Here is an 11,378-nt window from a genome sequence, read left to right as displayed (position 1 = left end):
CCCCCTGAGCAGAGAGCCCCACACGGGGCTCGATCCCAGGACCCTGAGATCACGACCTGAGCTGAAGGCAGAGGCTTAACCCACTGAGCCACCAGGTGCCCCTGAACTTTATTTTTTTCATTTCATTTTATTATTATTTTTTAAATGTATTTGTCAGAGAGAGAGAGCGAGCACGCATGTGGGAGAGAACACAAGCAGGAGGACCTGCAGGCATAGGGAGAAGCAGGTTCTTCACTGAGCAAGGAGCCTGATGCAGGACTTGATCCTAGGACCCTGGGATCTTGACCCAAGCTGAAGGCAGACATTTAACTGACTGAGCCACCCAGGTGTCCCTTCCCTGGTGTGAACTTTAAATAAGTAAATGATACAGTGTTTGTTTTTTTGTGTCAGATTTATTTTGGTCAATATCATATTTATGAAATTAGTCCAAGTTATTGCATGAACTCTAAAGACTTTTTAGAAAAAACTCTAAAGACTTTTTTCTTTAAGTTTACTTGTGTTAACATCTTTGTGTTTTAATATTTTAAATTTAAATATTTGATCATCTTGGAATTAAGACTCATATAGGTTTGCAGGTAGGAATCAGATTGAGGTTAGTCCAAGTACATTTTACTGGTTGAGCTTATCTTGGTTGGGTTAACTTTAGTCTTCCCATCCACTACCTGAGATTTGGACTTATCATTCATGTTGATTGTTCTTTCTGTATACATTATGAAGCATCTGCAGAAAGTGGCCACGTCCATAGGATGCATGAAAATACATTTTCTTTTATTCTTAGAAGTATTTTCCTTGTTAAATATGGACCATATTTTCAGCATCGTAGGCTCATGACTTCTCTTGAGCTAATTCAACCTTTCAGTTTATTCTTACTTAATATTTCAGAGAGAATTACAGAATGAGCTGGGTGTTCTGGAAATAAACTCTTAATGCCTCCCTATCATATACTAGACATCCAGCTCTCTCTGCAGTTCTTAAAATAGCTGTATTATTTTTTGCTAACACATTTTTATCTTTCTCATTTCTTGTACCTACCTACCATTTTCTGTCCAAACTAAGTCTATCATGTTAAAGGAAGAAATCCAGGGCACTCCGTTTCCAATTTCTTTCTTTCTTTCTTTCTTTTTTTAAGGTTTTATTTATTTATTTGACACAGAGAGAGAGAGAGAGAGAGAGAGAGAGATCATAAGCAGGCAGAGAGGCAGACAGAGAGAGAGGGAGAAGCAGGCTCCCTACTGAGCAGAGAGCCTGGTGGAAGGGCTCCATCCCAGAACTCTGAGATCATGACCTGACCAAAGACAGAGGCTTAACCCACTGAGCCACCCAGGTGCCCCTAAATTTCAAATCTCTTTATGTACAATATTCTATAATTAGTTTCATAAATTTATCTAAGATTCTAGCTCCCATAATCTTAATCAGAGAATGAAATACTTATTTAACACCCTCACCTAAGAAAAATAAAATATCCTTAGTTATTTAGTCCTCATAATGTGTGCTAAAAGTCAGTATCTTTTGAAGTAATTATGGCTGAAACATAGTAAGGCTCAATAAATAATTTTGAATGAATGAATGGACTCAGCTCATAGAGGGAAATGTGTTCATGATCCTTATCAAAAAGCCATTAATCTAGTTCATAAATATTCATAAGTTTGGTATATTGTAGGCATTTGGACTGTGAAGATTTAAAAAAGAAGGAACAGTGCCAAAAACACATAACTAAAGCCAAAACTGCAATTAGATTTTTTTGGAATGAAATCAACACTTAAATATACCCTTAGAATAGAATAGGTAGTTACCAATGTATGGACAAAAAAAAATCAATGTTATATAAAAATCTTATTTATAGATACTTCAAGAGAGCCCTTTTGACACTCACTCCTGTGATCTACCTTTTCAAGGACAAGGTATTAGCCTCAGCTCTGATAAGATTTCTTATTATATCTTTCTGGTGCCCTCTTTCTAATCCTCTTTTTCTCTCAAGTTCGGTCAGGTGTTCTTCCTTTTTGCTCCCAAGGCATCTTGTGCCTATCTCTGCAGTTAAAATTACCATAGTCTTTTTTTTTTCTTCAATAAACTGTAAATGTCTTTTGTGTCTAATTTGTGTCTATTCTCCACAGAAGTCTATGAGGGTAGGGAGTACTATATCTATCTTTGTGTTCTCAGAGCCCTGCATGATAGTTAACACATTATAACTCTACTATACATAATTCTTTAACAGAAACAACTTTTCAATTAAAAGGCAGAATGTAGTAACTCCTGTGAGAGTAAACTTAAGCAAAAGAATTTCCTTGTTATTCACATACAGCTCATCTGTGTTCTAGCATCCTAAAGATAATTGAGAGTATGTAACATTATTTTTCACTTATTCACTTACTATATCCAGGCCACGCGAGAGGGTGTATTAATTTCTTAGGGCTTCTATAGCAAATTATCACAAATGTGTCCTGTCACAGTTGTGAAAGCCAGAGGTCCGAAAACAAAGTATAAGCCAATATTTTGGCCATGCCCTATTTCAATGCTGAAATTTGGAAATTAAAAAAAAAAAATTATAGTTCTCCAGATGATTCTCCATCACAGAGAGTTTGGAAACTTGCTGCCCATGGAACCCTCCTCCATTACAGAAAGAAGTTGGCCTTTGCATTTTAAAGTCCAAATTCCAAAATGTTTGACCTGAGAATCCTCATCTTTGTAACTTAAGCTATGTATCAGTTTGTTCATGTTTAAGATTGATATATTTACCTTGCTTGTTTATTATGAGGAGTAAATGTGGAAAGACCTTACATAAATAACGATGTAACAGTTACCATTTGCTGATTTCTTATCATATGCTCAACATTGTATTCCAGGCTTTTCATGCTTTACTTGTGTATCCCTGTCATGTGACTGACATTTGTAATAGATTCTTCTTTTCCTTGGAAACTGTGTCCCAAAGTACCGTGTGGTATAATGTGAATAAAACAAGATACTTTTCTCCCCAAAGTCTTTAAGGAAGTGTATTCAGTAAATCAGACAGCATTTCAAAAATGGAAATAGGGAATCAGTGTATTAAGAATACAGTAAGATTTACATACCATCGCTATTCAAAACAGTGAAACCATGGGAAGAGGGGAATGGTCCAGGCATCTCGATGCAAAACCTGGTTTTACCACTAATGCATGATGGTTTTCCTGATGCCAAAAAAATGTTTATGCCATAAGAGAGGCATCTGTAATACAGAGATAAGATGCTTGCCCAAGTTCTTTAAATATATAAAATATATTAAAGCATTTTAAGAAATCAAAAGTACTATAAAATTCTATTAACAACAACAAAAACAACAAAATACTATTCAATGGTTAAAAAATGAGGTGGTCTGAGGAACTATGATATATTTTGAAAGTTTAGCAGATGGGAACTAAGTCAAAACAGTTACACTGCACTGTGTGTTTCCATTTCAATTGTGGTTTTTTTGTTCACAATGTTGCTGTTGATCTTGTTTCTAAATTCTTTCCAGGTCAGTCTTAAATTTTCCATCTCCAGGGTTGAAGAAAGTCTTAAAAAATTTATTTTGTGTGTGTGCATTTGTGGGAGAGTGAGTGGTAAGATTACTCAAAATAGCATCTCTTACCAAATATTTTAATATGTTGTTAAAAATAGTGTTATTGTTTTTTCTATATGTTATGCTCTGCTCACCACAGTATAGCTACCATCTGTCACCATACAACACTATTACAATATCATTGACTATATTCCCTATGTTGTACCTTGCATCCCCATGATTTATTCATTCCATAACTGCAAAGAAATAGTGTTGTTTTTCTAATAATATTACACACAGAGAAACTTAAAGCACCAGAAAAAATGATGCCACCAGTAATTTTAGGTACAGAGAAGTTTGTCATTTAAACACCAGAATAAATTAAATCCAGTAATGATCAGGTTTCAAATAATTACATATGAAACTTCAACTATGTTGTATTCAAAAGATTTGGGATGTAATATATCTTAAGATTCTATGGCCACACTTAAATATCATATATGCATTCTATTTAAACTACTATAAAAATAGGCAACTTTATGCATTTATTGCTATGTTGCTTGTTTTTGATCAAATAGATCAATAAGAGATAAATATATATGCTGAAGTAGATTTCACTTTTTCTCCAAATTTTGTCTTCAGTCAATACCTTTTAGAACTTTAAAAAAGTTAAAGCAAAATTCCATTTTCACTACTTTTTTTTTATTGTTGATCCCTCAGTGCTTTCAGATAATAAGCGAAGCGGGAGCTAGAAATGTTGAAATACTGTCAACCAGGTTTTCTCATTGAATTTCCAATCTAAACAGAAATCTCATAAGGAAACTACTTTCACAGTATCTCAAAAAAGTGTGGGGAGTTTAAATAGAATCCCAAAGTTTGGATGATTATTTAAAACAATCCCCAAGTCACCCAAGGTTATCCATATTATCATTTACTCCTTTTTTTATAGTGCTAAAGGGATTGAATATTCTACATTTTTATAACTGTGTATGAAGTTAGTAAAATACAATTTTGTAAATCATAATACATTTGTAGTACCAGTATAAGTCTTTGTAAAAGTTAACTGAATTGAAATTTAGTTAAAAATGTCAAGATTCTCAAAGTTTTTTGTTTACTAATTATTTATTTGTACATATAGTTTTTAAAAGATTTTACTTATTTATTTGACAGAGAGAGAAAGCACGAGCAAGAGGAGCAGCAAAGGGAAAGATCTTCCTCTGAGTAAGGGCAGGCTTCCCTCTGAGTAAGGAGCCCCATCTGTGACTCCATCCCAGGACCCTGAGATCATGACCTGAGCTGAAGGCAGAGGCTTAACCAATTGAGCCACCCAGGCATCCCTAGTTCTATATTTTTTAAGTTTGAGATTTCTTTTTTTTTCCATCAATATTTTATTTATTTATTTGACACAGAGACAGTGAAAGAGGAAGCACAGCAGGAGGAGTGGGAGAGGGAGAAGCAAGCTTCCTACTGAGCAGGGAGCCTGATGTGGGGCTCAATCCCAGGACCCTGGCATCATGACCTGAGCTGAAGGCAGACAATGATTGAACCACCCAGGCACCCTGAGATTTCTTATTCTTTAAGAGCTCATGCTGCGTTTTAGTTTGTTAATCTAATATCTTTGGTTCCTTACCCAAGTTTTTTTTTTTTTTTCCCCTATAAACATTGCATAGGAGAAATAAGGCTTTTGAATTATTCTAGCATATCTTGTTCTTGGAAACTGACCTTAAAATGTCCTTTTAAAACTCTGAGAGGGGCACCTGGGTGGCTCAGTCCGTTAAGTGTCTGCCTTCAGCTCAGGTCATGATCTCAGGATCCTGGGATCAAGCTTCACATGGGGCTCCCATCTCATCAGGAAGTCTGCTTCTCCCTCTCCCACTGCTCTTCTCAGCACATGCTCTCTTTCTCTCTCTCTCTCTAAAATAAATGAATAAAATCGTAAAGACTCTGAGAAATCCTGCAGTAAAGCAGCTTCCTAAATTTATTTAACACAGAATTTCACCAATTTTTTTTAACATAAAACTTTTTCATTACATATGGGTTCCCCCCTGAAATATTAATATCATTGTTCATTAAAAGGGAATAGATGGAATGCTCGTTTTCCTCTCCCCTGAAATCCTGTTGAAATGTCAATGAAAGGTGAAAAAAGGTTCAAAGGCATGATACTGAGGAGAATTAGGGGGATGCCATCAGTTTACCCAGGTTGTAATTGGTTTTGTGGAAAATGGAAAGTAGATGGAAGGGTGTTAACATTTAATTAGAACAGAGGAGGAAAAACCCTGATGTCCCTGAGAAAGACACAATGGAAATGGGTTTGTTTTCTTTTCAAGGCCATCGAGAGCCAATACATAGAATTCTTGGATAGGGATTGCAGAAGATATATAGGATTGACCAGAATAGGCTGATTACTCAAGCCTTGTTGGCTTGCAGTGTTTCCTGTTCTTCCGTGCTGAGTCGCTTACAGTTCAGTCATTATCCCCAGGCAAAAATGAGAACAGTGCATTCATTCTATTACATTTGGGGAAGAATTGGGCTTTTGATATTAACTTTCCAGCATTTGAGATGATTGTATTCATCTGTCTGTTCTCTAGCCTAGCAAAGATGATCAGTTGAAGTTGGTGTAAGCAGACTTTTTAGTAAACTCTTGTAGGTGGACTGGGTCAGGGGATTACAGAAGAAAGCTTACCCACCCAGCAATGAAGAAACCTAAGCCAACTGTGAATATGGGTCAGCTTAATCTTCATTTAAAAATAAGAATGGAAATCTAAAATTACAGCAGATATTTGAGAAAACCAGTGCAGAGGTTGAAGGATCTAAGTGAATAAAGAATTTGGCTAAGCTGAAACAGTAATTCAGAGTTGAAAGAAGAATGTCAAAAAAATGTAAGTAGTATTCTTTTACAGGTATAAATGTGTAATTCAATGAAAACCTAGAAATCTATTATGAAAAAAGAAACAGAGAAAAGAATCTTTAAAAATTAAAAGGTGATTTTTTAAAAAAAAAATTAAAGCTCCATTGAAAATCTGAAGGCAAAAATCAAGAAATTTTCCAGAACATTTAGCCTGAAGGCAGTAAGTCAGAAAATATGCAGGAGGAAAAAAAATAGTAAAAAGAAAAAAAAAGCTAACAAATATGATCAAGTTAAGACGTTCATTTACAAGAAATTAGAAATAAAAAGGAGAGAACATGGAGTAAAATAATTATGATAATAATAATAGGAATAATAGTAAGAAGAAGAAAGAGAAGAATATATTCAAGAGTTAAAGATAAATCTTCAAGTGATAGGGTCTTTAAGTGCCAAATTCAATAAATAAAAAGTGACTCAGACAGTTTTCATAAATTTTTAGACATACAAAAATAAAGATAATTTTCTATACAATTTGTAATCTAATCCTGGACAACTTTACAGTGAAAGGGATGTCACTAAAACTGCTCTAGAACAATAAGAAGGACCCAAGATTATACCAGGCACAGTGTAACTTCTGGTAACACTACCTGTATTGGAATAAAATTTTGATGGCATTTAAGTTGCCATCAGGACCACGAGATATTAGAAGACAATACAAATGAATTTTCTGTAAACTTGGAGAAAGTGACTGTAAATTATTATAAAATCATTATAAAAATTCCTGGAATTGGGGCGCCTGGGTGGCTCAGTGGGTTAAAGCCTCTGCCTTCGGCTCAGGTCATGATCCCAGGGTCCTGGGATCGAGCCCCGCATCGGGCTCTTTGCTCAGCAGGGAGCCTGCTTCCTCCTCTCTTTCTCTGCCTGCCTCTCTGCCTACTTGTAATCTTTGTCAAATAAAATAAAATAAAAATAAAATCTTTAAAAAAAAAAAAAATTCCTGGAATTTATAGTAAGTCAGCATAATTTCAAATATAAATTTTCATATCTTTTAGTCTCAGAAAACATACCTTTTATGATTTTTTTGTGGAAAAAAGTGTGTGTAATAATGAAATGGAAACAGTAATCTAGGAAAAAGAATTACTGAAATCAAAGAAACAGTAGAAACAGAAACAGAAATTCTAGGTTAACAGCTAACTATGCAGTCATCCCATATAGGCAAATATTTCATGCTTTAGCAGGAAGATATAGGCCTCTTACAGGGATATCTTTTAGAAAAATGTGGACACCATGAAACAAATAGCTTAATTAAAAGAAATGACAAGGGGTACCTGGGTGACTCAGTCAGTTAAGCATCTGCCTTTGGCTCAGATCATGACCTCAGGGTCCTGGAATAGACTCCCTGCTCAGTAGGGAGTCTGCTTCTCCCTCTGTCTGCCACTCCCCCTGTTTGGGCACATTCTCTCTCTCTCTGAGAAATAAATAAAATCTTAAAAAATATTAAAAAGAATGACAATATTAAGGATATATTAAAGGTGAGTGCTTAGAGAAAAAGCAGGGTAATGATAAGCCTCCCTCCCCCAATACAAAGTGCTATTCAAGAAAATTGTGGGTAAAATATGAAGCATTTAAAAATGTGTCATGACTTTGATATATTCAATTACTCTTAGAATATTATTTTTTAAATGGCAGAAGGTAAGTGTCATAGAGTGAGAGAGCAATACTTCCTTTCTCATCTGCCTATCCCATCACATTTTTGCTTGTAAATTGCACTTTATTTATATGATCACTATAGATTAGATGTTATTTACTGAAAATTTTCAAATTTTAAAATCAACCTACAGCCGTAAAAACTTAATTACAGTTTAAGAATAGATGCAAATATTCTAAATCTTTTCAGTATGAAAATAATGCTATAGCTCACACAAATTCGCATGTGAAAAGGGGAAATAAAAGGGAGTCTAAATTGTTAATTTTTTGTTTTATATACTGGGGAATTAGAGAATGTTATCTAACATTAACTGGTCAAGTACCAAAAGATTAAGTGTATAATAAAAAATTTTTAAATATTTGATATGAGACAAAACAATTACAGAATTTTTATAAATTTAGAGGAAGGAAAAATGTATTGAAGGAAAATATAAATGAGCAAATGCTCTTATTTTTGAAGTAGAGATTTAGTATTTTTATTGTCTAAATTTGATTAACCAAGAAATAGAGATATAAGCATATTAGAATTTATAAATAGTGACTTTAGATTTAATAAGAGAAACATTAAAAATACTTGGCTTTGGTATAGGGAAATCTGAGTCAGTGATACAGTGAAAAATTTCATTGTTATGTTATTTTCAATTGTTTGCCTTTTTTTTTAAGCCATGTGTTAAACTCATGTTTTATAACCATAATTTTAAACATAGTAATAGATTTGCCCAAACTATATATAAATGCATATTTACATTAATAGAATCCCACTATAAATTCTGTTTTGAACTTCATATTTTGTTTTATTTTATTTATTTTTTTTAAGGAATTACTTATTTATTTAAGAGAAAGAGAGAGAGAGTCTGCATGAGCAGTGCGGAGGGGCAGATGGAGAGGGAGAAAATCACAAGCCAACTCCCCACTTAACTTGGAGCCCGACTTAGGGCTTGGGGCTGGATCTCACAACCCTGAGATCATAGCCTGAGCACTCAGCCTATTGAGCTACCCAGGTGTCCTGCAATCTGTTTCTTAATTGAATTGCATGTTTTGGACAGTTTTCCATGTCCACACAAATAAGTCTGACATCAACTTTAATGGAAGAATGACTTGACTATGTCGTATTTGATCAAACATTTTCCTTTCTCGGCAGAATATAGATAGCTTCCATTTATTTGATATTATAAACTATGTGCAGTGCATAAATCTGTGCATTTGTTATTGTTCACTTTGCAAATTTCAATTTAAAGTTATTGAAAAGGAAATATCGAATAAACTGGTATGAACGTGTACATTTCTACACGACTTTCCAAAATATTTAAACCAATAGAGTCACCCCAAATGGTGCAAAGTGTAGTGCCTGCACCCATATCCATATTGGCAAACTTTAACATGCATCCAAATAAATTGAATGACTTATTGAAATACATGTACCTGAGTGCTACCTACCTCCAAAGGGTCTAGCTTTGGAAGTGTGGATAAATCCTAGCTATTTGTACTACTGGCAAGTTCCCAGATAATGTAATGTTGCAGATCAGCACACCAATCTTAAATTAAGATTAAAAAGAGAGAGAGAATGTATCCTAACTTAAAAACATTCAAATTTGAATTATCATTATACTGCTTCATTCACAGTGTAAAACTTTACAACTGCAAAATAATTCCATTGTCCCTCCCATTCTCTGTGTTATTGTCATTTAATTTATCTCCATAGGCAGCATAACAGTGAAACTCACAGTATATCATAATTTTTGTTCTGACTGCCAGTAATTTCACGGAAAAATGTAGAGGGGAAAAAGAATCTTTACATTTCCCCACATTTCATCCTGGCCAGTGCACCTGATGCTCTCTGGCAGATATAGCCTGTTTCATTCTCTGGAACGACTTCTCTTCAGCCTGAAGAACCTCCTTTAACAATCCTTGTAATGAGGATCTGCTGGAGAGAAAATCTCTTAGCTTCTGTGGATTTGAAAACGTCTTGATTTTTGAATGATATTTTTACAGGGTATAGAAGTCTATGTTGACAGTTTTAACACATTTTTAAAATGTTTCATTTAATACACGTGGAAAAACTAAAGTTCCTATATCTGAAAGCTAGGGCTTGTCTATTTGTTCTCATTCTGACTTTATCATGTTATCACCCTCTCTTCCCCATCACATACATTTTACTCTAGCTGTACTGATTAATTTTCTTGTTTCCCATATACAGCCTGGGCTTTCTAAACTCACTTATATGCTCATTTTACTTAGGTCCCAAACCCTTGTTTCTTCCAGCCAGTATCTGTTATTAATAATGAAATCCTCTTCTAGCTTCAAAGCCCAGTCCAAATGAACATTGTGTATGAAGTATCTCACTTTCAGTGAACTATCTGAACTATTCCAACTCCAAGCACGCTATCTGACTCTACATAATGGTATTCATCATCATAGAACCCTTATTTGTATCACCATCTTGTCTCTTCTAAACTCTGTGAGAGTTGGTGGGAAATCCTGTTAGAAAGAAAGTTATGTTACTATCTTATTCATCTATCTAGTTCCTTAATTTCTAACATGCTTGTTTCATAAATAACACCATTACTTCTCATTCAAAAATATCCCAGAGAAGATACAATTAGCATAATAGGTATATTGTTGACTAGAGTAACTTTGCTTATGCTGCTTCATGAATTTTAAACTACTAACATAATTTTCTATTACATTTTTCTTTTTGAATCTAAATGGCGACAATTGACATGACTGATTCATGGCATATGGCAAGCCCATCTGCAGTGAATGCTGTGCTGCCCGGATCCCCCTTCAGGAATGAAGGACTTGTTCTCCAGTTTCTGGGAGACCTGATGGCAGGCAGCCCTCAGCTGTCACTTTTAGGGACTGCTTCAACTGCAGAGATTCACTGTGCTCAACACCACACTCTTGGACTTGCCTTCTCCATAACAACTGATCGACATGACCAAGTTCAGCTTATTCTCCCCAAGAAAATAAAACTCCATGTACGGTTAACTGAAGCTTTATGGAGGTTACATTACACCTTGACTTCTCCCTCTGCCCAATTCTGTTCTCCCCTTCTACACATGTTGATTCCTGGAGCCCTTTATAGTACTCCTCCTTCCTTCTGCTCTTCATCTCAGAGACTGTTTTCCTAGGGGATCCGGGCTGCAGCACAAGACTATGACCCAAAGCAAATGCTAAATATTAATGTGTCTTTCTTTTGCTGGACAACATACTTTAAAGGTCTTCCCTTCCTCGCTGCATTCCTGATCAATTGGTGTGTACAATAAAGATGAAAACAAAACATTCTATTAGTCTTGAAAAGTACATTTATTG

The 11,378-nt window shown here is 34.9% G+C and overlaps 1 pseudogene; it reads left to right on the top strand.

Annotated features, from left to right (window-relative positions):
• The first annotated feature begins 10,771 nt into the window (after window positions 1-10,771).
• LOC123392334 overlaps window positions 10,772-11,378 on the top strand; it is an 88,356-nt pseudogene continuing 87,749 nt past the window's right edge.

Source organism: Mustela putorius, unplaced genomic scaffold (assembly GCF_011764305.1).
Source record: "Mustela putorius furo isolate JIRA1106 unplaced genomic scaffold, ASM1176430v1.1 tig00000508_pilon_pilon_pilon, whole genome shotgun sequence".
In the NCBI taxonomy this organism is placed as follows: domain Eukaryota; kingdom Metazoa; phylum Chordata; class Mammalia; order Carnivora; family Mustelidae; genus Mustela; species Mustela putorius.
This window is presented reverse-complemented; position numbering and strand designations above follow the sequence as displayed.